Here is a 24,410-nt window from a genome sequence, read left to right as displayed (position 1 = left end):
GTGCAAACTAGTTTTCTGTTTTGCACATAAGTTAAATACTGACTGTTTTTTCATGTAGCACACAAATATCAACTTTAAATTTCAGTGTACAAATAAGCTATCAAGTATTTGTGCGCTACATGAAAAAACAGTCAGTATTTAACTTATGTGAAAAACAGAAAACTAGTTTGCACCCCTTGCATTGTAATATGGTTTTCTCCAGGAGACTGAAATAAGATACTTCTTCATTTAAGATCATTAATGAATCAGGCCCTAGGACCCAAAAAGTTACAAAAACAAAATCACAGCGAACTTTTGCGCAAATGAGGTTTCACAGCAGAACAGGCTGTTTCATGGGTGCTAAGTTTCGGCAATACAATCTTTCCATTCCAAGGAATTCCAACTGTATTTGCAAATCCCGTATTTCACAGAATTTATTAACAGAGTCTATAAACAGAGATGGGAGGACAAGGCAATGCGGCGTGGTTGGGGTGTACGCAGGGGAAACTCCACACAGAACAAAAATGATAGTACAGTTGAGGCCAAAGGAAAAACAGAGAGGGTGGGTTGCGCTATCTATGGATATGTAAAGCAGCCAAAAAACGAACCTGGAAATATGTAGGAGGGAATCCCTACCCTCCCAAAGGGGGGACTGGTTATATATGTATATCAGGTTCAAGGCGCTGGTAAGTATGACATATATGGCAGAGTGTAGATAATGGCATTTATTGAACCATGATATGCACAGAGTACTTTCCGGCTGGAAAAAGAGATACAAAATTGGTACAAAATTCCACCGTCTATTGCGGAATGAGATGAATATTTCAGTTATTGGAACAACTAAACAACAATATGTCAAGAGAAACATCCTAGTAGATACATTATAATTGCTAATCACTTTTGCAGAGAACCATGAAACCCACTCATCCCTACAACAATGTCCTTGTGACGCCTGTCAAAGACTTGCCAATCACTCTCTGCGGCAATGTTGTGTGCCTTGCAGGACCTGTCCATGTTTACAACAAACAGCAAATTACTAACCAGTAATCATCCTAGTATAAGTGCATTCAACATGCAGATATTCAGGTATTGCCCGCCAGTTCTAAAATACCGACAAACGTTTAATGGTTCTTGGAATGCTCCAGATCCAGAATAAAATATCGTTCAAATATCATCAATAGAACATTTGAATGAAGGATGACCAGAAGTCAAAATGTTTATTCCAATATTTAAATGTATATTTGATGTTAGAATCTTTGAAGTTTGCGTTTGGGGCGAGAGGCTTTGAAGGCTGCATTTTGTATGAAGATCTTCTTCCCACAGGAGAGCTTTTGTTAGAGGAGACATGAAAAGCTTTGCATTCAGTGTGTTTCGGTAAGGAATATAACAAGATAAGCGGAAATACGGCTTCATCCTGTGCATAATGCTGCCTTTATAGCAGAGAGCAAAACATACGGGTGAAAGATGAATATTGAATGTTTCAAACTGCGGCTCACACTGTGAGATTTGTACTGTCAGACAGCAGAAGCTTTCACTTTAACTGTATTCATTGTTGTGGCTTGTAGCAGATAGATACGTTTAATCTCGGCAGTGCCTCAGCCGCACAGACCCCGGGTGTATTAGGCTGCAGGTCAGTAGGGTTTAGTAGCTGGACGACCTCCTTCTGCCTCCCAGGTGGAAACAGAATTTTTGACTATTGTGGCACAAAACATCCCAGGTCCTATGCTTGGAATAAAGTCAGATTATTTAAGCTACGTCCAGTAAGGACATGTTTATGCAATTGTGACAATATTAGATGTGGCTGCATCCACACATGTTCATTTTAAGGAGACCCACATTTTGTGGGTATTGTAGGGCAGGGGGCGGCCAAATTTTAGCCCGGGGGACAAGACATGGCAGCCTATGTCGAACATTTTACAGGAAAGTACCTGGAAGTGGCCTAGTGACCCAGCCCAAGGTAGTCCACTGTGGGACCAGCCTGGGTGGGGGGGGCTCAGCCTGCCCCTGCTGTAGGGCTCTGCAACAATACACAATGAGGATGATGATGGCTGCTATATAGCTACTTCTAATAGTACTTAATTCATTAGTGTGACGCCTATATTATACCAAGTAGCGGTGGTCTATTTACATTACATCATTGACATTTACATTTAGACTGTGGCAGGAAAGGAGATTGTTATTTGTTTTTAAAGTGGGTAAACAACAGTCGTGGAGATGTTCGTATTTAATGACATATTATATTGAAAACTCGACTTTAGCATTTATCAATAACTCTCATGACAATAGTCTCTGTTGTGTATGTGAAAGTTCATTCCATTATTATATTGTGTACAAATAGGGTACTGGTTCTTTAGCATTTACTACTAACACCGTCAAGCTACATCCCTACGCTATCGCGGGACGCAAGTGTATTCACCTGTACGTCCGACACAAATGCCAACCTTTTTCAGCCGGACGCATCTTGAGCTGTGTCTGACACAACATATACACGCAATTACGCTTTTATTTCTGTTTGTCTTCTCCTTAATATATTCAGTGAGCAAATGCGCCGAACTCTGAATGAGCCCCAACGTGTCTCCTGTATACTTTTATAGCTTTACCTATGAACATGGTGTGTATTATGGGGTTTCAATGTTATCCCACTCTGCTAGTTGAAAATAGTATTTTTTTACCTTTACCATTATCATTGTGTTATCTTTCTGCCTGCTTCATCCATGGATTTATATTACCAAGTAGACTTGTTTATTTTGCCCTTGGTTATGACACAAAGCTGCAGAGAGAACAGAGTCAAAATGTTCGCAGAACAGTACACTTTTTTTAGGGATGTGCGAAAATCCACATCTACCGCACATATCGAAAATGTGCGGTGACCTCGTTGGTAATTGACATAATATAGGTCCATTACCTATAAAATCGGATGTAATCTGAAAAAAAATCAGCAATTTTTCGTTAATTTATATTTTCCAAAAATGGAGTTTGTGAGGGTACATAACTCAGCAGAAGGGTAAGGACAGGCTGATAATCTAGTGTTATCTGAGGGTGTATTGCCCCTTTAAATGAATCTAAGAAGCAATAGAAAAGCAGACAGCCTTCCTTGTTAATAATAATCAGGTCAGAATTTACATTGACTAAGTCCCCAAGGCAGCTACCTCCTATGCCATCCTTTGTTTTGATAGGGAGTATAGATAATTGTTAATTTAGAAGTTATTTATACCATAACTAATTCAGAGTCATACAGTGCATGTCACAGACACATAATACAAGTAGGTCCAACTAATTATTTTTTAGACATATTTGCTATTACTATAATTGCTAAGTTGCAGAATAACATTTTGTAGGTTAGATTTTGTAAACATTATTAAAGGCGCAATCATGGAAAAGAGGTTAATTCTGCTTTTTTCTCTATACAATGCCCATATTAAAAGATATTTACTCAACTAGCTGACTATAGGACCCAAAACAACAATATAAACTTATCTTAGGTGGAAAGGATAGAAAGGAAAAGAAAGTGATTCCTGACAAAACCAATGCAGCACTAAATAGTAAAAATCCTCCTGAGTGCATCAAACCTTTAGCGCTGAAAGGTAAAACCACTGAGCTCAGTCCATCCATACAGTCCCAAAACTAATTGCCCCTTGCTCCTTAGCAAAGATGAGTGTGCAAATTAATATTAGAATGTTGCAATTATGAACATTCCAAATACCAGTGGTATGAGAAACTCTCTTGTTGTGTCTTATTTAGCAATGCAAGCCTAACATACAATGTAACCATATTTTATTTATTTTTAAATGATGTTTTCATAAATGATTTATTCCAGTTGAATAGCAGAAATAGCAAAAATGAGTTTTCCTCTTAAAACATGCTCAGGTAAGATATAAATTACAATTCTAAAGTAGTATAGAAATGGACGTGACATGAATTATATAAAGAGTTGGTTTGTGAGCATAGTTAGAAGCAGCCAACTTCAAAAGCCATTTTTCGCAGCATGAACATTAAAGAGACACACACAGGAGATAACTACTTGTAACCACTTTTGTATTTGTCTGGATGTGTCAGTCCTGTGAGTCATTACTACACAACATACTCTTGGTGAGAGCTATATTTTTCATCTCTACTCTGCTGGTTTAGCATTTTCCTTTTCAAGCAGGAACTCACGTGATTTAATGCTTCATTTAATTGAATTGAACATTACTATGATGATTACTGATGCATGACTGAGCACCAAGATGAGATCTGGGCAACTAATTTATCTTATATGTTCGAAATTTATGGTGTCTATTTTCCTTGCAGCCTTCTCAAGATACAACTTATGCAAGACATTTCTCTGCCTCCAGGTTAAGTTCCACAAACTGTCTGCCAGACAAGGCAGTTACTGACAAGAGGCGTGAGGCATACATTACCAGAGGCGGCAGATTTTGGGGAGCGGCACTGGAGATCAGGATTTTCTCCTGTTACTGCCGCTGCTCCTTTCTAGGCTGGCATCCAAAGGAGCATGGTGACATTGGGAGATACGGGGGGGGGGGGGGGGGGGAGGACCAGAGTTATGTTGGGTGCAATCTCAGGCTCCCAGTAAAACTATCCTCTATAGTTGAACACTTGGATAATAAAACACTTTGTCAAGGAATGTCTTCGATTGTGCTTTTTTTTATGCCTGTTTCATAGAACATCAATCTGCTGTCTGAGCTGAGTTACAACAAGTCTTTTTTTTAACAGAAACTGTGCTTCCACCTAAGCACTGGAGAGAAAAAATGTTCAATTACTGACCTATTCATTAATAATGAATTATAAGGAAGCGTCTTCAGTATGGAATCAGAAACCTGCACTAAGTTATTGAAACATTGTGCAACCACTTGAGTGATAAGAACAGTGTGCTCAGGTTTCATACAAAAATGCGAAGGACGGGTCCCAAGGCAATTTTTGTTTTTTCTATAATGCATCCTTTTTCCTTAACCGTTGCAGAGAGTTTAGTAGACTCATAGGGCTAGATTTACTAAGCTGCGGGTTTGAAAAAGTGGGGATGTTGCCTATAGCAACCAATCAGATTCTAGCTTTCATTTATTTAGTACATTCTACAAAATGATAGCTAGAATCTGTTTGGTTGCTATAGGCAACATCCCCACTTTTTCAAACCCGTAGCTTAGTAAATCTAGCCCATAGTCTGCAAATGAGCAGTGAAGGAAAAAGAGGCCTTCTGAAAAGGCAAAACTGAGGCTCGAAGTAATACTGGCTCCACACCATATAATTTCAGAGCCCGATATTATAGTATCAGGCTACAATGACTACGATGCTTGGTAATAATAAAATTAAAATTGATAGGATTTTTATTCGACATGTTGGTAAATGCAGTTATATGATGACCACAGATGACAGATTTTGGTGGGTGTGCGGTCATCTTCAGACCGAGATCCAGCCTGAAGGGCTGAACAATGGGATCTCGTCCAATTTTGCCCCCCATGAGTGTGACCAAATTAGGTACTGACCCTGTCACTCAGTGGTTGCTCAGATAAACTGGTGCATGGCTGCAGGTTTATTCATGGATAAAATCTGTACCTGTAATAATCGTTCTACGTGCGCAACTGGGAACCTATGACAAGAAGTGTAACTGGCTTCCAATAATGGCTTAAATAACATGTTGTGAGGATTCACAATACTAGGTCCAGATGGCAGCTGTCAGAAATCTATTCACAATGACAGCTACAAATTCCTCCAATGAGCTCTCGGCTAAGAACAGCAATCTACCAGGTATTCTCACATGGACTACTGCACATCTGTCTTTACTCTGCAATCAGCCCTTCCGTGCAAAGGTCAAGTCTATCAGAACATTTATCTCACCTGTTTGAAGCCTTTATAAAGTCCTTCAGTTCTACCTAACCTTCGCAGGAACAAAGTTTTGTTTTGGATCTCTTTACTTGTGCTTTGTAGAAGACTTGTATTGTTTGACTATACATCAAGATTCTAAATTCTCCAATCTTTTTAACCTCAGCTCCTTCCGCAACTATTCTACTATCTGCAATCCCTTGACTCTTGCTTCATCTATCACTATTCTACCTTCTCCAATTCCTTGACTTTGGCTTTCTCCATCACTTTTCTACCTTCTCCAATCCCTTGCTCTTTGGCTTTGTCCACCACTATTCTACCATCTCCAATCCCTTGCTCTTTGGCTTTCTCCACCACTATTCTACCTTCTCCAATCCCTTGCTCTTTGGCTTTGTCCACCACTATTCTACCTTCTCCAATTCCTTGACTTTGGCTTTGTCCATCACTATTCTACCTTCTCCAATTCTTTGATTTTGGCTTTGTCCATCACTATTCTACCTTCTCCAATTCCTTGACTTTGGCTTTGTCCATCACTATTCTACCTTCTCCAATCCCTTGACTTTGGTTTTGGCCATCACTATTCTACTTTCTACAATCCTTTAACTTCAGTTTGTATCTCACTACCAGTCCTCTGAGTACTAAGCCACTTGGCCGGAGGTGGTGTGTCTTTGATAGCTACTCAAGGCAAGTGGTTCTTTCCTGGAAGCTGCCAATATCATTACACTTTGAGTACTAAAGTGCATAATTTATTGTGCAAACTTTTCAAAACTACGGCATTCATAGTTAATATCTTTGCAACTAGAAATTGGGCCAACGATACTTTTTTGTTAATATTGTCTCCCACGATTTTACTACATGAAATACAGTGTTTATGTCGTACTATGAAGGATTCCTATTAATGGCTGCTGCTCTGCTCCTTCCTCTAGGGATAGAGTGTGCCCCCGAGAGGTGAGAACCAACAAATTAGACGCTCTCTCAAGAATGTCTTGTATTAGTGAGAAATAGGGAGAGGATTGGGAAGGGTGAACACTGGAGCAAACACAATAAGACAAACTATTATACGCAATGCTAATAAACTATATGATGCAGCAATGGTTCTCAATATGGTTATTTTATATCTCAGTATAAATCAGTATATGTACCTACTGAAATTTATATAAATGACGCTACTATGTAAAAAATTAGTTTAATCCTAATATGATAAATATAATTCTACGCTATCTATTATCGAATTATTGATGTAAAAGGATACAAATTTCATTACGATGGAGAACATACAAACTCCTCACAGATAAGGCCATGGTCGGGAATTGAGCTCATGACCCCAGTGCTGTGAGGCAGAAGTGCTAACCACTTAGCCACCGTGAGGGATGCGTAATGATCCCTCACCATACAGTTTTCAACTTTATCTATAACAGGTGGTTTCTAGTTTTCATCTATTAGATTCTGCCTGAATGTTTGTAGGTATAAAAATAAATATATATACATTATTTGAGTCCTTTGCTGGTACCACATTTCTGCTACTGAAGAAGTCCTGAATTGGGCAGAATGTTGCTGTCTTCCTGTCTGAGTAAACTTGTCCCTGAAGGTTACTAGTTGGGAAACGTTGTCCTTCTTGTGGGCACTTTCCCAGGTGGGACAAAAAGTCCCTGTTGTCTGGGTTACCTGCTGTCTCTGTCTACGCTCCTGGCCCTTCTTAGGTTGGGTACACACTACAGAAAATTTCCCCAGGTGCGATATCGTTAATGATTTTACCAAGGACTGAAAGTCCCGATCAGCAGCCGATTCATGTGTACACACTATACACGTTTTACACAATTTACCCACAGATCTGTGCTCTTCATCTGTCATAACCATCGGCTAAAAAGATGGTGACTCTGTAACCTCTGTGGAGATCTGCCTACACTGCTTGTAGTGAGTGCGTACACACTGCAGGATTTTCCCGACATTGTTCCATCGTTTATATAGATTCAAATAAAATCAAATGATACAATGTGATTTGGAAGGATAAAACAGAATTGAGGGAGCGTACACACTGCGATATCGGGCATAATGGTCGTTTATCGTGTGATTGGCCCGATAGTTGGGTGAAAAACCTGTAGAGTGTACCCAGCCTTACTCTAGTCCCCTCTCTCTCCTTCCATCATTTGTCTCGGACTCTGTCCGCTCACGCTAACTATCCTTCTAAATCTGCCTTTTTGTCATCCTTTTTTGTCAGACTAAAAATCTCTTCGCTTACTAGAATCTTTCACTGTCTATACAGTTCTACCTATCTGTTATTCATGGCTGGAATTCTCCTCTTACTAAAATCTATTCCTTTTTTTCCCCATTCCTATGTAATTAACTGAGTTTCCTGTCTTCTCCTTTAAGGTATTTAAAGTAGTTATTGTTTCCCTGTATGAATCTCATCTATGTCATTATGTCAATATTCTTCTATTATATTTCTCTTTAAAAAGATATAAATTACCTTTTCTCTCTATAAAATATCCTGGAGCCAATTCTCCCTCTGACCACTTCTACTCTCTATATATTCTCACCACATCTTCTACAGCCGGTATCTTTGATTTCCTCTTTTTAGTCTCCTGTCAGTCTCATTTCTCACTTCCTTCTCTGTCTGTCTCATTTCTCAGTCCCTTCCCTGTCTGTCTCATTTCTCATTCCATTCCCTGGCAGTCTCATTTCTCACTCCCTTCCCTGTCTGTCTCATTTCTCACTCCCTTCCCTGTCAGTCTCACTTTTCACTCCCTTTCCTGTCTGTCTCTTCTGCTCTTACTTCACCAGCCCGCCTCTTGTTCACAATCTCACTAGCTCCATCTCTGTCTCTTCACCTTCAACTAATGGTTCTTCTCTCTGAGTACCTCAAGCTGTATTTTCCACAATCCCTTCATGTGTGCACCTCTCTTCTGATTGGTTACCCCCAGGAGCCTGTTGGAGGCTAGCTGTAGTCACATGGGAAGGGGCGTTCCATGGAACACAGTCACGCGCAGGTATAATTTAACCGTTAGCAATTTGACACTATTTTTAAATACACATTTTTTTTTATTTTTACTGTTACATAGGTGGCTGTATAGTTACACTGAGCACCGCTGTCTACAACTATATAATCTTATGCTTGATATATATAATTTTCTATTTATCTCCTCCATTCCATACCAGACTATAGGCTTACAGTGTTATTATATTAACGTGTATCTTTATATTAGGGTTGTTTTGTGGGTACTACATTTTTAAGAATATTTCATAGATTATTGATTACACATTAACATTAATTCATTACAATTGCTTATCTAAAGAGATATACACTCTACTGCCCTTTCTAAGAATATTACAAGTCATTAAGGATTTCCCTGACCTGTAAGGGCAGAGTCTGAATGAGCAGCTTCCTATGTCATATTTGGAAGAAACAAGGCAGGAGAAGGATCCGCTGATCCCTATTATGCGCTGTGTGTGCCATTGATACATACATAAATGAGTCCCAGGCATTTCAATGCAGTTCCTGAGGACCCATATTAAGGACCAATGGATCCCAAGCCTGCACTCTTTCACCTATGGTTTACTCAGGTTGGGACCCATTTAGAGTTAGGAGCAAAGCGGAAATAAAGGTGCAAATTTGCTCCTGGACAAACCAAGGGGGGCAAATGCCTTTATTTTATTTTTTTTGCATGTAAGGAGACTGCTGTCTCCTTTTTCATTTAGCACACAAATACTAGGCAGCTTTATTTTTACACCGTAATTTAGAGTCGAGCTAGTACACGCCATCCCAACTCTAAACACCCCTCCCCCACACACTCTTCAAGGTGATTTATGATAGCTTTTTAATCTACAAGAAGATTCAGCCTATATTGCGGAAGATGTAACATTGTTTAGATAGTACTGATGTGACGATATCACAATGCTCTATTAATATTCATAGCAGTCTCATGGCTCTCCAATTATACCACAATATAACAATCATGTGTGTATTACAGAACAGTTATTTTAAAATACTTTGTAGTTTTTCTTTCTTTCTGTAGGCTATAGGCTTTGTAACATGACCAGTGTCGATATCCCAATTATGAAAGGTTGTACAATCCTCCTAAGGCTACATCCAATTACTCTCAGGGAAGTCGTAAAGTTACAAACCGAACCTATTGATGTGGTTTGGTTATGTTCCATCCGTGGAAGTGATATGTGAGCAAGAGAAACATTTGCACCTCCCAGTATTGTCACGGCAACAGAATACTTATCATTTCATCGTAACTGTAACGTTATCTCCACAGTGATGAGGCAGAAAAGCACTGTATAGAGAAGCAACGCTTCACTGATGTTATTGTTGCTGCTGTCTTGTGCAAACAATCCCCTTTATGAAAAAATACTTTCTTTTTTGAAATTTTATGGTAATGTAGTCTATTACTGTGCTAATGTCGTGTCTTTTTTTTCCTTAAGGATAGCCGCTGTACTGCTTTATAAAGGTTGTACGACAAACAGAAACACAAGATTTGTAATATCACACTCGAATCTGGTTTTTGAAAATATTTGCCTTTTCTTTTTCTCTAAAACAACATATAATAAAATAAATAAAATAAACACAAATAGGTTTTATAGTTGCCATAAATGTACTGATAACACACTTTAGGAAGTCATCATGTTAATTAATAAAATAAATTAAATTAAATTAAATACAAATAAACAGCCTATGAATTTATTAAGAGTAACTGACGTCACTGATCTTTGGCACATATCGTCTACACTCAGGGAAGGCATCAGGTTTGTGGACCATGAAAATGCCATATATTGCTTTATTAGGAAATATTTCACCCAAACTGCTCAATGATCTGGTTGCTCAGCGACCTGATCGTGGACAGCTTAAGTTGTTGCCTACTGAGATCTGAACACATCTCTAGATAGTTAGATAACTATACAACATTGCAACTTCCGAAATCTGGGTCGGTCTTCGATACTCCCGGGAGAGCAGGCAAGTCTCCTGCATCCCACAATTCCCTAGCCAAAATAACGTGATTTGTGGTGAATCGCGTTATTTTTACCATGACAATTATCTTATTTTTGACAAAAAGCCATATTTTTGTTGTTGTGGGCGGGGTCAAAATGACACGATTGACCGCACCCACCCCCTCCCGCCCTCTAGTCACGCCCCTCTCCCGCCCTGCACTGCCTGAAAGTAGGGAAGTATGATTGAAGGTTGTAGAGGATTCTTATTTAAAAGCAAGGAGACCAAATGCAAGTACATATGGAAGAGGCAACACAATTTTCTAGAAATAAATGGCAGTCAGGGGCGGGCTGGGCCGGGGGGCAGGGGGGCATCAGTCTGACCCCTGTTCGGTCCGCCCCCCCTTGGATGCACGTTACCTGCGGCCGCATCACAAAACAAGCCATGCGGCCGCGTCAGCGCATCAATGACGCAGCCGCATCGCGTGTCATGTGATGCGGCCGCCTGTGCGCCCCCCGGGCTGAGATTAGCCAGCCCGCGCCTGATGGCAGTCCGTGCGGTTAAATAAGAAAGCATTGGAAATGATAAAGATAAAAGAGAGAATTTAAAATACTAAAACTAAATGAAAAATGAATTATCGAAATACAGATGGATTGCTAAAGAAGTCTTGCCCCAAAATGGTTTTTTTAAGTGTGTACACGGCAAGAAAAACTAAACTGATAGAATTCGGTCACTAAATTGTTAACTAGGAAATTCGTTGTAGGAGGTAAAGAGAAAGCTGATCTTTTAAAAAAAAATTTTTGGTCTATTTTTTAAAAATGCATTTTAAGGGAAAAAAGGACCAGGAGGTAGGTTGTTTAGCAATACCCGATGCACAGTTGTAAATGTTACTTGTCTGACACAGGAGGAGGAGCAATTACACCTAAACAAGATTAATACAGATAAAGAATTTGGGTCCGATGTCATCCGCTAACAGGTGCTAAAGGAACAAATTTCAGTTCTTCATACACAATTTATTATATTTATACACCTCCTTGTAACCGAGTCATGTCACAAGAAGTCATGTCACAATGATTGCAATCATTAAAAAGGGAACTATATCACAACCTTGAAACTATAGAACCGTTAGCCTGACTGACGTCAACAGGAAATTATTTGATGGAATTCTGAGAGGTACAAAGTTCTTAAATACAGTGTAGAAAATGTTTTATTGATACAGAGTCAGCTTGGGTCAATGAATGACCGCTTATGCTTAAAGCTGTATAGCTCTGCCCCCTCCCTGAGGGGGGCTGATCCGTGCATACGATTTCCCCCTTGCTCCATGGTTGGTCTCACAGCCTCGGCTGAAACGTTTATGAAGGGTGTTCGAGAAGGAGGAGAATGGATTCTAGCTGTCATTCTGTAGAGTGCACTAAATAAATGAAAGCTAGAATCTGATTGGTTGCTCTAGGCAACATCTCCACGTTTTCAAACCCACAGTTTAGTAAATATACCCCTTAGGCTGTTAAAACTATAGCTGATGGCAATAACATGCAAAAACATGCAGGGCCTGATTCATTAAGGTATGCAAAATGAACGTATTGTGCATATGCACTTCCATACTCAACTAGAAGCGGATCCGAAGAAACGTCTCTTGTTGAATACAGGTTTAGGTACCTTCTGCATATACGGAACGTGCCGTGTTGAGTCCCATAAAGTCCCAGCAGAACGCACATGAAATTAAAAAAAATTCAATTATTGTCACCTGTTAATAATGAAATAAAGTTATTAATGAAAAAAACATAAAAAAAGATTGTTTTTAGTCAATGAAATGCATGTATCCAGATGTTATTAAAGTCTACTGCAAATAAAATGCCTTTTTACAGTTGCTCTTGATTGAAAACACATCTTCTAGCATGTATAGGTGAGCGCCATCATTATCACTCGGCACCTACACCTGGCCAGTGGCGGATCCAGGGGGGGGGGGCGATCGGGGCGATCGCCCCCCCTAGCAGACACTTGCTGCCGACGGCTGCACAGTATGTGCAGGTCCGTCCATCCGTGACAGGCAGGGACAGTGTGCTGCCCAGCTGCTCTGACTGTGTTTAAAACACAATCAGAGCAGCCGGGCAGCACACTGTCCCTGCCTGTCACGGCTGGACGGACCTGCACATAGTGTGCAGCCGTCGGCAGCCTAAGATGTTAGAAAGGGGTGGGGCCTAAATTGCCCCCCCCCCCTAAATCGCCCCGGGTACAGCATTTTTCTAGATCCGCCCCTGCACCTGGCCTGTAGCTGGTGCAAGTGATACAACTGAAAAACACGTGTCTTAGAGATGTCCAAAGCTTGAATCGAACGCTGCTGCGGTCCCTTGAGCTTGGCACGTCCTTACTGTACACTGACTACGGGCATACACCCCATTCCCTTTGCCGTTCTGTCTATGAAATCGTACGCTGTCGGAAGTGTCCTTTGCGTTCGAAGACGAATTGGATGTTTTTGTATTCATTGGCGTATAGCATTCGCAGTGCAATTTATCGCAAAATAGGCCATGTATCAGCATGTACGTCCCTTAATCACTCAGGCCCAATATGTCCGTTTAGTGGTTTAATGTGTCCCATCCTATTGTCCAAAGACAAACAAAATCAATCAATGTTTACTAGTTTTGGTGGTGTTCTCCCTCTTAGATCTATTATTAATGATCGTGCATGAGTAGAACAGGATGTAATTTTCCCTCGCCTGACTAGAGATTTGCAGTATGTTATTTGTCAATTAAGAGTGTGGGCTAGCAAATAACATGAGGAAGGAAATTTGAAAAGACAATCAGCTGGGCCCAGAGCAGGAAACCTGTACCAAAGTATCACTTTATTTTTGCAAAAACGGCTAATAAACCATTCATAATCCTTCACACGTTAATTACAAAGATTTTAAAGCTGCACGAACATATAGTAAATGTCAGGGGGCTGCTCTGACTTTCTTACAGTCCAGCCAGAGGTCTTTGCCGGGTGTGGAGCGGGAGTCCTGTAGACCAATAATAAAGAACCACTGCGGATTGCAGCTTGTGATTGGTCCTCCCGTTCACACCCCCCTCCGCTTTCATTATAAACTGGTTAGCTTGATTCACCAGTTCTGTTTTACAGACCCGGTAGAGCCTTGGGAACATTTGGCAGCATTAGCAGTCCCCGGGGGAGTCTGTGCACCTTTTACTAGGAGGTACTGCAGCTTTAAGTGTTATAGATTATTAGATTACTCTTTCTCATTCAGTTGTGGGCTCCCTGTACTCATTTGTCTTCCAGAGTTCAGCATATTCTGAAGTCTCCCTCCTGGCTGCTGGACTGGCACAATATTATTGCTGACTGCAGCACGGTGGCTCAGTGGTCAGCATTTCTGCCTCACAGCGCTGGGGTCATGAGTTTGATTCCCGACCATGGACATATCTGTGTGTAGTTTGTATGTTCTCCCCGTGTATGCGTGGGTTTCCTCCGGGTGCTCCGGTTTCCTCCCACATTCCAAAAGCATACTAGTAGGATAATTGGCTGCTATTAAATTGACCTTAGTCTCTCTGGATCTGAGTTTGCATGTTAGGGAATTTAAACTGTAAGCTACAATGGGGCAGGGACTGATGTGAGTTCTCTGTACAGCGCTGCGGAATTAGTGGCGCTATATAAATAGCTGATGCTGATGACGATGAATGACAGGAATCAATCACAGTAACGTGGTGGTGAAAGGAAGTCTGTACAAACACACATTTAGTGGGTACGTCTAGCCAAAACACACAGCACTACCGATAGCATTAGCCAATGGTGGATCACTACACCACTGGGCCGCAGAGCCCCATAGCGGAGATGCAGTCCGTTCTGTTTCATGCTGACATCATAGTGGGTGCAGACAGAGGTGGGACTAGCACTGTTGCATGGAGCGCAGTGGCCACGGGCCAACGCTCATCTCTGGGCCCCATTGTCATTGGGCCCCTTGCAGCACCACTATTACCACCAGTGCCACTACCCTTCAGCAATAAGTTCAGGAAAAAAACTTATTTTTTGTGTTATAAAGTAAATGTTATGTTCTGCTACTACAGTACAGCAGATTAACATAATGATATTAACACAATATATTTTGTTAAATATAATTATGTTAATATGTTGAATTGAGTACAACACATCAGTCATGTCAGGATCCAGGGTCCAGCAAGAGGCTTACTGACAAAACTGGCTCATACATGATGCAATCTATGGTCAGATGGTCAAAAACATAGTTGCCAACATTGGCAGCTTGTGCGTGTCCCGGGAGGTCCGGGGGGCAGGCGGGTGTGTGGAGGCGGGGCTCAAAGAATTGCACCATTAGTCCCGCCCCCACCCCTTTCATCCAATAAAACTAGGGGGCGGGGCCACAATGAAGCATCCATGATGCCAATAAGCCCCGCCCCTCCATATACTTTTCCACAGCCGGTCGGGAATCGGGAGAATTGTCCCCTCTCCCGGGAGTCCGGGAGACTGTCCCAGATTTCGGGAGTCTCCCAGATATTCCGGGAGAGTTGGCAAGCATGGTTTAAAATGACCTAATTGGCCCTGAATAGTGCAGCAAGTATGGAACCCTTTAGTGCTATACAGGAGCCCGGCAAACACATGTGTCAGTAATGCAGCCATTTCATCTTGGATGTCTTCTCGCCAACTCAAACTCAATCTTTCAAAAACTGAATTAATAATATTCCCACCCAAAAACAGAAGCTTCCTGCCTGACATTTCTATTTCTGTCGATAACATGACCATAAATCCCACCCCGCAAGCTTGTTGCCTAGGTGTAATCCTTGATTCACAACTGTCGTTTATTCCCCACATCAACTCTATATCTAAATCATGTTACATACACTTAAAGAACATTTCCAGAATACGCACATATCTGACACAAGACACCGCAAAAACATTAATTCATGCACTCGTGATCTCCCGCATCGACTATTGCAATTCCCTCCTCACTGGTCTTCCCAAAGTCAGACTTGAACCCCTACAATCTATTTTGCACGCAGCGGCTAGACTGATTTTCCTTGCAAACCGTTATTCCTCTGCTGAGCCACTCTGTCAGTCTCTACATTGGCTTCCTGTATTTCAACGAATCCAATATAAAATTCTTCTACTAACATACAAGGCCATCAACAAAATTGCACTGACATACATTTCCTCACTTGTCTCGAAATATCTCCCTACTCGACACCTCCGTTCTGCACAAGATCTACTTCTCTCCTCCACTCTCATCACATCCTCCCATTCTCGGTTAGAGGATTTTCTCTGGGCTGCACCTACTTTGTGGAATTCCCTCCCTCGCACAGTAAGACTTTCCTCTAGTCTTCAAACCTTCAAGCATTCACTGAAAACCCACCTCTTCAGACAAGGTTATGATATTCCTCAACCATCATCTTAATTTCCCTAGATTACCCTATTACCATCCTCTACACAGCTAACGCAAGACAACAACCTTCTGACCAACATTGCAACACACACACCCCACTCAGTACTTTTACCTTTGCAGTCTGGCTGGTCCATTGTGCAATATGATGTAGCACATGCCCTTGTGTTTCTAACTCCCATTGTCCTATAGATTGTAAGCTTGCGAGCAGGGTTCTTTTACCTCTCTGTCTGTATGTATTACCCAGTATTGTCTTATTAATGTTTGTTCTCAATTGTAAAGCGCTACGGAATTTGCTGGCGCTATATAAATAAATGTTGATGATGATGACGATGAGTGGCATGAAATAAACCTTTTAAGGAATCAATTATCATAAAAATAGGATGTTTGGAAAAAAGTAGCAGTCGTACATGGGGATAATAAAGACCATGGCTTTTTTTGTACATTTTCATTATTCTTATAACATCCCCATATTATTTAATTTTAAGGCAGATTACAGACCAATTTAGGGCTTATTTATATATAAAAATATAGTGCAAAGTGCACAAATATATTGTAACTCATAGTGAGCAATTAGGTGTTAGCTTTCATTTTCTAACCAGTGCTAGATAAATGACAGCTGTAATCTAATTGGCTGCTATGGGTTACATCACATTGCACGATTATATTAAATCAGACCCATTTTCTCCTTCTCTGAATAAGTAGATAACACATTACAAACCAAGCAGGGGGTCCAACCAGTTCAGTGCAGGGACTATACAAGGCTGAATTACATATTCACCAAGACACTATTAATATAAATACGCTAACCAACAGAGTAGCATTATAGTTAATTAAGTCATTCACTATTTAGACTTAAAACCACCCCCACCTGTGTGATTTAAATGTTTGGCAATACCAAGTAAGCATTCGCATAGATTGTAAGCTTTCGAGCAAGGCCCTCTTACCTCTCTATCTGTCTTTATTACCTAGCATTGTTTTATTACTGTGTTTATTCCCAACTGTAAAGTGCTATGGAATCTGCTGGTGCTATATAAATAAATGTTGATGATGATGATGATGATGATGATTGCATCTATTTCCTCATTCTTTAGCCACTAGATGGCAGTGTCCAATTTCTGTTGATGGGTGATGCTTGATTTTACTTTGGCTGAACAATATTATATCAGTTCTTTCTCAGAGAAAACAAAGTAAGCCCCGTTTAATTATATGCCCTTTTGCTAAATGCTGTGCTTAGTAAACTGGTCCAGAGTAAGCTCACTGCACAGTTACTATGGGCTAGATTCACTAAACTGCGGGTTTGAAGAAGTGGAGATGTTGCCTATAGCAACCAATCAGATTCTAGCTTTCATTTTGAAGAATGCACTAAATAAATGATAGCTAGAATCTGATTGGTTGCTAAAGGCAACATCTCCACTTTTTCAAACCCGCCATTTGGTAAATATACCCCTATGTGTGTCTGGAATTTGTATGTGTGTGTGTAAACTATATGTGGGAAGGGCGGTGGATTTATGACAATAAATAAAATGATCTCAATCACAAGTATACTGAGCCTAATTCATCTGAGCACCATACCTATAAAGCTGGGTGTACAATATCCTTTTACATGGAAAAGAGTTGAACGTACCTGAAACTGGGCGGAGCCTATTGTCCGGCCCACCATGCGCTTTTACCAAAGGTAAGTAGCACTTGTGATAAAAAGCTGCTACTTTGCAAGGTCAGACCTGGCATAGAACAAGTACAAGGTGCTAATCAGAAGGACATTTCTAAAAACTGTCTGCAGATTTTATAAATGCAGCAGAATTTTGCCCACTCCTTTTTTCATTTTAACTGTTTTCTTATAGTATTTCTATGCAAACATTTATTTTAAATGTCCTCCATGTGTGTTCTGCATATTAAAAAATGTAGCAAACGTTTTTTAGTTTTTCTTTGCAAAAGCAGTTGTGAACTCTCCCCTCTAGATCCTATCTTTGCTTCTGTGCAGCCTGTAGTTTTTGTTTAAAAAATACACATTCATGTTGAACATAACAACCCATAACCAACATAATAACGTTTATAAGATGTGCAATTGACAACGCACAGCAGGGTAACCCGGATTATCTCATAGTTTTGACTACACGGCTGAGTCAATGCCATGCATGTAGAGGGTATGAAGTATTCCTGGAATGTAGAGGGAAAAAAGGCACCGAACACAATATAGTAAATGCTCTATACAATGGGATTTACAAGGCTGAGAAAAAATGTGTGGTCCTAACCCACACACCAGGTGTGTTGAGATGTGGTGTTGCCCTAGGCATTGAGCAATTGCTGATTGTGCAGCCCAAATTCTTATGTTTCTCTACCCAACATCCCCATCTCCAATACTTTTTTTGGGGAAAATAGATGACAAGTTAATAAAAATTCAATAAAATGACCCTTGTACAGTGTTATCTGAACGCGTGTCTAATTTGCCTATATGGTAAATATATCTCTGCTCTCACCAATGTTACAAAACTTTCTTAATTTTTAATTGATGCACAATAGAAGCAATTTGGACATTTTTAGGACAATTTAACAAACACCATCTATATACACTGCCACCGGAGTCAGTAATGGGCCCTCAATCATTAGGGAAAGTTGAAGTCACATACAGGGCATGATTTTGAATTAGGAGCAAAGCAAAGAAAAGAACAACTTTGCACCTGGACAAACCATGTTACAATGCAAGGGGTACAAATTTAATTATTTTTTTGCACAGAAGGAAAGTACTGGCTGTTTTTTCATGTAGCAGACAAATGTTTGATCGCTTTATTTATAACACTGACATTAAAATTGATCTATGGCATGCTGTATCCCAACTATAAATCTGTCCCTACGTTTTAAATTTACCTCCCCCTCTAATGCAACATGGTTTTGCCCGGGTGCAAATTTGCTCCTTTTTTTTTGTTGTGCTCCTAACTCAAAATCAGATCCACAGTCTCCATATAGTATCACAAGACATCGTTTTACACGTGATCTCGTTGTTCACACACTTACAGCACTACCGTATAGTCAGCCAAATAAAATGTTGCAAATTATTTACAAAGAAAAGCTGAATACTATAAAGCATATTAGTATATTTCTTATTTTGTTATGATTCATCTGGGGGTAAATGTATCAAGCTGAGAGTTTTTCCGGCGGGTTTGAAAAACCAATCAGATTCTAGCTATCATTTATTTAGTACATTCTACAAAATGACAGCTAGAATCTGATTGGTTGCTATAGGCAACATCTCCACTTTTCAAACCCGCCGGAAAACTCTCAGTTTGATACATCTGCCCTCTGGTCTTTAATATTTTCAAGAGTGTTTTTTTCATTTTTACCTTGTCACTATTGTTACCGCTGCCAATAAATTGGTTTAGTCTGCGACTAAAAACTCTCTACAGATACAAAGACACTAAAAATAACAAGAAAAAAATAAACCACATGGTCAAAACTATGTACATGGTTTCATTAGATAAATGATAATGTAACTAATTTATAATTTATTTTAAACAAAATTTAAAAAGTGCAGGTCTTGAAATAATAATATTTTAACTCAATATCAACCCTCATATGCAGAACATATATTTATATAAATGTGTGGTGTTGGCTTCGTTGGGAATTACTTCCTTTTTTCTAAACCTAACAAATTAATCATTTTATATAGTTTTCTTGCTTTTTTCAAAAGAAATAGGGCTTTCATTTGTTAGTTTACATATGTTTGTATTGTATTGCAATTAGGAAAATAGGGATAATCATAAAAACACACTTTTCCGAATTTTTCCCATCGTTGTTCTAGTTCCCAGAAAATTACTGAAATCATTTTGTAAGAGAGAGTGAGATACTTTTCAGAAAGCTTGAGGTAGACAGCTGAGCCGATCCTAACGTCTAAACTTACAATTAATCTAACAATCAAACCAACAACGAACCTAATAGCGAACAAATACCTAAAGACTACCTAATGGGGATACAAAGGGTTAATGCCGTGAGGCATATGTGCTATACAACGGCATAGGTTGTAGCTGAAAACATCGAAGCTGGGCCCAGGCCGATCCCGTTATCCCGCCATCCACTCAGCACTCCCAAAACAAGAAATTCAAACTTCCTTTGCCTCCTGGGCAGGAATTTTTGTCATTGAGAAATATCGATCGTCCCAGGCACAGGACCACCTTGGTGTTGCTAGCTGGGGGCACACTAGGGCATGGTTATAGTGGCCCATTTTGGGGATAATGCAGAGTTGGTTGCAAAATGGGAATAATTTATTCTTAAATAGAGCACGGAAAAAAGCATAATTCCGCCCATTTGCAGATCCGTACACTTCTCGAGATGCATCCGCATGCATCAGCTATTAATATAGCGCCACTAATTCCGCATTGGCAGCATACGCTCCTGGTTTACGCCAAGTTATCATGAAATACAGTGAGTATTTGCACCTGCCCTGTGGTACCAGACGTATATGCGTGTTTCTGTAGCTCTGCATGAGCTGCATTTACTGTAAACTCGCCTTTACTGTACTCTGCCGTTAGAACGCCCTTCTGTACCCTGGCCTGTCTCACCAAGCGCAAGTGCCAGGATCGGGCAAGTTAGCATAGGCAGATACGCGTGTGCCCAGTTTCTGGACATGCACAGACCAAAGGCCTGATTCATTAAGGTACTTAAATTAAGAAGTTTCTTATTTAAGTCTCCTGAACAAAACCATATTACAATGCAAGGGGTGAAAATTAGTTTTCTGTTTTGCACATAAGTTAAATACTGACTGTTTTTTCATGTAGCACACAAATACTTGATAACTTATTTGTACACTGAAATTTAAAGTTGATATGTGTGTGCTACATGAAAAAACAGTCAGTATTGAACTTATGTGCCAAACAGAAAACTAATTTTCACCCCTTGCATTGTAACATGGTGGTTTTGTCCAGGAGACTTAAATAAGAAATTTCTTAATTTAAGTACCTTAATGAATCAGGCCCCAAGTTCTCTCAAGATACGCTGCGCAAACTGGCAAACGTCCCACTCTGAATAATCCACGTAGGTCTAGGGTAATTCTTTAAGTATTTCACTGATGTTCAAACAGGTTGGCTTGTTCCAAAAATCATTCCAACACTGCCATATTTTTGTAAAAGGCTGTCCCACATACCAAAATCACAGACTTGAATTAATAAATACATTCCCCAATAAGCACCAATATGCTGAAGTCCGGTTTTTATATATTCTATCTAACTGACTACATCTCACAGTTTAAAGAAAACGTTCAGTTGTTACCAAATTCTTGTTTCTCTCTACATTCTCAACACAGAACGGCCAACTTTACCAGACATTAACATTACAGCCTCCAGTTAGCAAGTGATGAGCTCAATACAACTGGTGTAAGTCAATATAAAATACCAATAGTAAACATGAACTTTACAGATATAAATTAGTCCACCACCATGGACAGTGTGAGCATAGTGAATAATATAAACCACACTTTTACACTGTGTGGTGTTGGAATAATATAGGACTCTAAACTTTATGATTACCACACCAATTTATACCTTTGACAAGTATGTAAATATATTTTTATTTGTGGGGGTTGAGTAATGACACCGGTGAACTTCCACATATTAAGCATTCTGGAAACTTTACAGACAACAAGAAACCAGAATAGACCCCTCCTTAAGACATTACAAACACAGGTAACTGACTTAAACCATACAACTGTAGGACATTGCTGAGATTAACACACTGGTGAATTGAATGAGTTGAGAAACATGAATATATCCCTGAGCAGACAGTCATTAGTCACAAGGAAGGAGTATATTTTAAACACTTCTTTAAGCCTGTAAAGCCTATGGGGGAGGACATATGACATGCTGATTTGTTATACACTCAATGCAGTTTTCACACTTAACCCACCAATTCCCCCTGCGTGCTGCAGTCACAGAGATAAGTACTGTGGTGTGAAAGATACTGTATACCGACCACAGCCTTATCTCACACACCTATGGTAACCACTAGACGCATTGACAATGCTGCGTTTTACCTCCCAAGAGCTTCTGCGTCAGCTGTGGTGTGTGGAGAGGGTGACACTTAATTCTACACCAGATGTGGTGACATTTGGACCATTGCAGTCACCTGCTACACGTTGCTGCTCTCCAACCATCCCCGGAATAATTCCTCTACAGGAGAGCAGCCGTGCATGCAGCCTTCAGTACACACTGCTATGTCCCCTTGTAAGCCCAGATCCCCCATAAGAGGTGTATGGAAGTTCTTACTTGTGAGCTGCACTGCGCCGCTGGAGCTGTCACTGCGTGCGGTGCATCACACTGGTGCGGCTGGGTCTGCGCCTCTCTCCCCCCGGGCCAGCAATGCGCTCCGCTCCCCGGGCACCGATGCGCTTCATCTCCTCCTGGCCAATATTACTCAAGCAGAAACAGAAACAATCCTCCCATGTGCTTGATTGCCAGTCAGCAGCTATTCCCCCTCAGATGTCCTTACACCTCTGCAACAGTACAGTCCTCTAATGAAATGCTAATGGTCTTATCCCACCACTCAAATTGGGCATCACATAGCAATCCAATATCCCCAGTGTAGAGGAGCAGGGGAGAGGGGGGGGTGTAGGTCCCCTTGAATCAGTGACAGTGCTTGTGCAGGCCAATTCACACCCAGCCTATCCCCATACACTGGATGGCAGCCAGCCCCTCCCTCCCTGCATGCGATTGGTTTCCTTCTACTGTAAATGTCAGTCAAGTCCATGAATGGTAAGAGCCCGTCCCCTCTCTGCCTGCCCCTTTGCATCATAGACCTTGATCTCTCCCACAACTACGTTTCTTAACAGGAAAACATTATGTACAAGCTTTCCCCCAGAAGAGATAAGCGTGTGAATGGACAAACACACTTCATATCCTGGTACTCCCTGACAATCTGTTTCCCCCGCTTGTGTGGTGTATGCATCATAGAGCCAGTGGGAGCAGAGATGTTGCACTGCAAGGATATGATCTGAAGTCTCATATATAATAAGTGTAGAAGTAAAATGTAATATCACAAACTTAATAGAATAATTCACTTTCATTTCTGAGATTAGGTAGATTAATTTCATTTGTATAGTTATCAAGTATGTTGTCTGTATCTACTATATAATGCCTATCATTTATTTTTATTTAAGCTCTTTGGATACTGCATGAAACTAGTCCAGATCTCCCACTTTAAAGCGTTGCTTCTTTCCAGGCTCCATTTCCCCACAAACTGTTCACTTTCAGCATTTATAATAGCAACCACTATGTATGTTATTATGTTATATTACCTTAGCAGGGGTGCACGCAGGATTTTTAAGGGGGCGGGGTTGGCGGGGTTTCCCCCCCCCCCCCCAAAAAAAGAAAAAAATGCGAAAGCTTCCGTTTCGGCAGCACTGTACTATCCAGCAGCCGCGGCGCTGTCAAAGAAGCGTCCGTGGCGGTGCTGTATACAATACAGCGTCTTTGACAACGCCGCGGCTGCTGGATAGTACAGGGGCACTTCTTTAGCGGAGGGGAGGGGTTTCTGGAGACCCAGGAAACCCCCTCTGCGTGCGCCACTGCTTAGGGTGTTTAACTCTGGATATGGTAAACATAGTTTATTTAACAACCTGTCGAGGGACATTTTGCTGATGGGCAGATGCCCCTAAGCACATGACATACTGCAATCTCTGCAGAAACTGTACAAGCATAACATGTTCATTGGGCAATTTTGTAATGTCATGTTTGGTATGTTATGTTTTCTCTTTAAATTCGGTTTACATTTTAGAGCCCAGAAAATGTGTATAGAAAGTGAAAATGACATCCAGGGCCGCATTCATTAAGAAACGTAAATGCCGATACGTAAAATTGCTCAGTATGCTGTTGTACAATTAATGTATCCTGGGCAGCCATCTACATCTTTATTTCTTGTTGTTTATCATTGATACCACTTTCATACTGCCGCCCCTGCAATATCCCGGGTTTTTGAAGCCGGGTTTTTGCAGGGTCTCGGAGCGTCCCAGCTCAGAAACACCATTCATACTGCACCTCGGACCCCCTCGGACCCGGGAATTTCCCGGGTTGACCCCATTCATACTGCACAAGTCTGTGCCCTGGCAATTTGTGGGAGTCATCACCAGAGCAGTTTTCATTGGCTGAAAAACGGTGATGTCATTGAAAGGTGACTGGTTTGTTGACGCATAAAGATGATGCTAAAGTGGGTGGTGATTGTTTATCACATTACTTTTCATCATGGCCGACGACTCACTTTTGTGTAGCCCAGAGTTCATGTTTACTAGTATTTTTTTGATGTTTTATGCAGCAAATGAGAGTTGCA

The 24,410-nt window shown here is 40.7% G+C and overlaps 1 protein-coding gene across 1 annotated transcript in view; it reads right to left on the bottom strand.

The window, feature by feature from the left end:
• The window catches only part of PTPRE (protein tyrosine phosphatase receptor type E), a 141,224-nt gene extending 118,440 nt beyond the window's left edge, over positions 1–22,784 (bottom strand). The window contains exon 1 of the mRNA XM_075215998.1: positions 22,355–22,784. The gene's annotated coding sequence lies outside the window, so the exon portion shown is untranslated. The remainder of the gene's footprint in view (positions 1–22,354) is intronic.
• Between the last annotated feature and the right edge of the window lie 1,626 nt (positions 22,785–24,410).

The sequence above is a fragment of the Mixophyes fleayi genome, chromosome 6, assembly GCF_038048845.1.
Source record: "Mixophyes fleayi isolate aMixFle1 chromosome 6, aMixFle1.hap1, whole genome shotgun sequence".
NCBI classification, from domain to species: Eukaryota; Metazoa; Chordata; class Amphibia; order Anura; family Limnodynastidae; genus Mixophyes; species Mixophyes fleayi.
This window is presented reverse-complemented; position numbering and strand designations above follow the sequence as displayed.